The sequence below is a fragment of the Gambusia affinis genome, linkage group LG04 (assembly GCF_019740435.1).
Source record: "Gambusia affinis linkage group LG04, SWU_Gaff_1.0, whole genome shotgun sequence".
Lineage (NCBI taxonomy): Eukaryota > Metazoa > Chordata > Actinopteri > Cyprinodontiformes > Poeciliidae > Gambusia > Gambusia affinis.
In genome coordinates, this window is record NC_057871.1 from 11,772,719 (window position 1) to 11,777,653 (window position 4,935).

Sequence of the window (4,935 nt, forward strand, 5' to 3'; positions counted from 1 at the left end):
ACTGTGGCTTTGGCTTCATTTCCCCTCCATCCCCCTGCTTCCATCCTGGCTCGGCCCGGCTTACCCCTGTTGGGCCCCTTTAGCCCATGGCCCCTCCATTGGCACACAACTCAAAAGACAGAAGAGGTTATACAGACCCAGCTCCACTCAAGTTGGAGTCTGGGTCTGTATATAAAGCAGATCTGAAACTATGGTGGTATGCTTTTGCTGTATGAAGTGGCTTTAGCATATTTTGACCTCTAAAAAGACCAATTTATGGCCACAGGATTTGAAGACAAATTTCTCAAAATGACCCAAAGGTCCAACCCTCTGATCCCACATCGTATGTGGTCAATTCTTACGTTATTCATTGAGCGAAGTAATCAACTGTAGGAAACGATGTTGTGCCCCAAATACCTACGTCTTCCTTACCGTTTTCACACCCAAACATACTTTATTTAGCTCCATGAGCACTTCGAACACACATGCCCAGTTAAGCTACCTGTCTGCCCTTAACCTCACTTCAAAACATCCGTGGACAAAGAGAACAAGGAAAGAGGCTAATGGCTTTTGGCAGTCTCCAATGGAATCCAGCTGATTCTACTGTCAACGCTCCCCTGCCAAAGCAGCACCCTGCAGCGGTGTTAAGCATGCTATCTATCAGGACCGTCTGAAAAGCCTCATAATCACAGGCTCAGTGATAGCCACAGTAGGGCCCTGGCAAAGGTCATTCATGGGGGGAAAAAAAGGGACACACAACAAAAACATACACACAGACCAAAAGGAATAAATACTTTTTGTTTCACTTGATTGGAAGGATCAGACTAATTATACTATAAAGAAATCCCAAATTATATTTGAAGAACTAAAACTGTATGCCAGGGGGGATAAAATGAACAACAGGATCAAGGCTAATGATAACAGGCTTTATGTTTTGTGTAGCGGGTCAAACGAGGAGAGGCGAGCCTTGGGTTTCCTTTTTTATGTCAACAATCTCGACCTTCGGTGATAAAAGCGGGCTGCAGATGGCAGTTGCAGGCAGGATTTGTCCTCATGGTTTTGTTACAATACAATCTAATCAAAATAATGTCTGAATGCCAACAGCCTGCAGCCTGATTCGATCCAGAGCCAATGTGGATAATAGCTTTCAAGTGTACAGCCAAAAAGGACAAAGTAGCAAAGAAATTCATTAAGTCAGGCTCGTAATGTCTCAATATGGATGACATCGCACTAGGGAAAATACATATGTATTTCTATCTATCTATACATCAGAGAGAAAGCATGCAGATGAAGGCAGCAGGTTTATTTTTAATCGACAAAAACTGTTAGAATTACCACAAAATGAACATTCAAGGATTAAAGCAAATATAGGTAATGTCTATCTGATTTTTATTTAAGTATAAACTGGACATGGTGAATATTCTTTGGTTTGAAGCATTTATTTAAAAGAATCTTTGGAGTTGGTCAAGGAGAAAAAAAAAGCCTCATTCTGAACTTCAATTGATAACAGATTTATTGGTGAATCTCTACCCTGTATTCCTATTGAGGTAATTAATTAGCAAGTTCTATAATTACATTTTTTTGGCCTCACTGCTCTCTAGAACCCTATATGCTAAAGTTATGGAGCACTTATGTCTAGTACAGTTATTGAAGTAACATGTACTCAAGGTAACATGGAAATTCCCCTCTATCTTTCCAATCTTTTTTATTGTGTTTTAAAGCAGACAGACAGGGTTGCCCTTGTGTAAGAACTTTGCTCTGTTTAAGATTGTGAATCAGCTGTGAGTCTGAGGCACGGATGAGATCTCATTAACAACTGGAGGGCAATAACAAACTGCCTGGGATTTTAAACTTGAGACGAATGGTTGCAAAGTCCCACAGCAACAAAGGCAGCAGTTACTCGGGTGTAAACAGCGACTGATTCAAACAAACATCACATTCTTTGCACTCTCATGGCAAACCGCATATACAATTAGAGGCAAGCTTAGCTGCAAATGAACTTGCTTTGCAGTGTGCATGTGTGGCACTATTACACGTACATGCTGTTGTTTTTTTTTTCCCTTTCATCACCTCGCTGGTGTGTGAAGATGGAGATAAGACAGTTTGACAAAAATGTCAGTGGGGGGAGGGGAGCGCTATGGAGTTGAAACTGAACAGGAAATTATGTACTTCAATTAAGACATGAGGCAGAGATATTAAAAGCTGTACTCCAGTGCCTGGGAGATCGGATGCAGAGGAAAGGCGATGCAATGGAAGGCGACAGTTCAATCAGAATCTCGGGCTTTCGTACCGAGACAGAGGAGAGGGGGTGGAGCCGGGAAGGAGGGAAAGGAGACAGGACAGCTATGTTTAATAATGTACTCGTGTAGTGGAATGTGCAATAGTCTGCAAGATACATGATGCGATACATTTAGAGAATAAATCACAGGCTGAATGGTGGTGAAAAGAGAGAGTTTAAATCAGAGGTGCTCCAATCAAGCTTTTCCAGTACAGATTTTCTATTTTTCTTTAACGTCTGATGTGCCAATTCTGTTTTTTTTAAAACTGTAAAATAGGAAACAGAAAAAGTGTGACACTTTTGCTTCATTTTCCTTCATTCTTTATTTCAAAAAGAATTAAGCAATTACAAAATTATCCACACTAATGCATCAAAAAAAATGTCTCCAACATCTCCAGAAAGTGACACAAATTGCATGTTTGGTGTTTTTTATTCACCAAAAACTGGGGGAATTCTTAGTTTTAATGCAACTAACAAATAAAGGCGAACAATTTCATTAGTATTTGACTGGTGATTACAGTCAATCAAAAGAAAAGTGTCCAATTCTGACCAGGCAGAATGATTGGTGCACCGCTAGTTTAAAATATATGAAAATATCTGTTACATTTTAAAACACCATCGCATCAAAAAAAAGACCCCAAACTACTCATCAAATATTGGCAACTGCTAATATCCAATCACTTATTAATCAATTTGTGAAAAAGATCCAATTAAACCCTCTTTTACCTTAATTACAATAAATTAAAGAGTTTTACAAGGCAATTATCTCCCCGAAATAAATGTGATACACCAGCTCATTGATGAGAAATTGGAACTGGCCAAGTTTTGCTCGTTCAGCAAGGCAAATACTAAGAAATTTGATTTTGTTCAAACTTATTAAATAAATAAAAACTAAGACCTCCCACAGTTTTAAATTCATAAAAATGAAAGGACAGCATGTACTTTGATACATGTTCAATTTTTGAGGTTTAGCCAATTCAGATTTGGGACAAAAATCATTTAAAAAAAAATCGGTATTGCCCAAGAAAACCCTAATCGGTGCATCTGTAATCATAGTGTACGTTTACAAGCACAGCTGTTTTCTAGGATACTAAGCCAGTCATAAATGTGTTCAATATTTTCAAGTCACTAACATCATTATTATTCATGAACATATGCATTCTAGACACGACCATCACTGGGTATAATAACACGACGACATGGAAGAAGCTTTTCCATATGCTTCCTAAAGAGCAAAGTGAGTCAGTGGCACCCCATTGGTACTGATAATACCAAAGCTCAGCTTTAACAGTGCATCACAGACACATGACTTAAGTAAGATGGATTTTCCGAAAGCATTAATAATCAGATAATAAAATCAATTCATGTCTAATTTTTAAGCTCAAACTTTTCTTTTCAAACATTTAACAGTGACAATAACCGCTAAATCATAATGGTATAAGATATGATGGATTTAAAACTTACCTTGCGTTCATAACAGCTTTGGCCGCTTTTAGTGAAGAATCGGTGCATGGCAGGAAAATATTAAAAAAAAATCCGATGTCTGAATTTTTTTATGGTTTTCTTTTTTTGAAAAGTTACCCGTAAAACGTTGGTGCAGAGATTTAGCAATTAAAGTCGGACTTGATAGATAAGCCGACTGCTGCTGAAGCAGCTTGTGGTGTCAGGATACCGAGGTAAACAACGGCGACGCAGCCAGATATACACACAGCAAGTTCGGTGATTTCTGCTTTGAGCATTAAAAAAATACTGAAATAAACGTTTTGAACTTAAACTAATCGAAGACAATATACCGATATAACGAGGGGAGGGGTAAACGGTGAAGCACCACTAATAACAAAAACAAAAAATAACTGAACACGAATAAAATGACTTTTAAAAAGCAGAATAATGGTAGCTAGTGTTAGCTTTAAGATATAAGTCGTCGACTGAGGAGAGGTTTTGCAAAAACGGAGAATTCAGGCAGTTTTCGAAGGGGGGGGGGAAATCGCCGAAGAGAGTTCTCTCTGAGCAAGCCGACGTCCGCCAGCCAGCCAACTTGTTTTAAAGTGCAAAAGAAACGTTTCAGTTTAAGAAGTCGGCTGGACGGCTAGCGACGTGCTGGCTGCCGCGAATGCAAAGCGAGCAGCGGCTCCGGGGAAATACATTCTGCGTGGAATCCAGACGACGGAGCGGAGACTCGCGGTGGGCGTTCAGTGAGCTCTCGATGACAGCGGTCTTTCAGCCATTTTGTTCAAACTAACAACACCGCAGTCTGCCTCTCCTCCTTCCAGTGAGAAACACGGACCGGGAAGTGGTTCCCGATACGTCACTCTCGGCCAATCAGAGCAGCGGACGCTGACTCCGCCCATCCGGCCCACCCTCTCCTGCTTTTCTGAGCCCCGGAGCGCTTTCACAGTGAGGACCTTCACGTTATGGGCAGCAGCAGGAGACAGGCACGAAACCAAACAGGTCACATTTCAATGGCACTAACTGAGGCAAACAGAAAGCAAACTATATGTATTTACGGCAAAAAGCGCCTCAATCTATGGAATTAATCAATGAATGAAAGTTTTGTGTGTAAATAAACAATACTTATAAATACAATGAGCTCCAAATATGCTAATTTATCAAATGGACAAATAATTACATCATTAATTAAAACTTGAATTCACTGTTTTAATGTGCCTTTATTTCAG

The 4,935-nt window shown here is 39.8% G+C and overlaps 1 protein-coding gene across 3 annotated transcripts in view; it reads right to left on the reverse strand.

Annotated features, from left to right (window-relative positions):
- The window catches only part of LOC122829518 (trinucleotide repeat-containing gene 6C protein-like), a 53,519-nt gene extending 48,990 nt beyond the window's left edge, over nucleotides 1-4,529 (reverse strand). For all 3 annotated transcript variants that reach the window (XM_044114127.1, XM_044114126.1, XM_044114125.1), the window contains exon 1: nucleotides 3,722-4,529. The gene's annotated coding sequence lies outside the window, so the exon portion shown is untranslated. The remainder of the gene's footprint in view (nucleotides 1-3,721) is intronic.
- Between the last annotated feature and the right edge of the window lie 406 nt (nucleotides 4,530-4,935).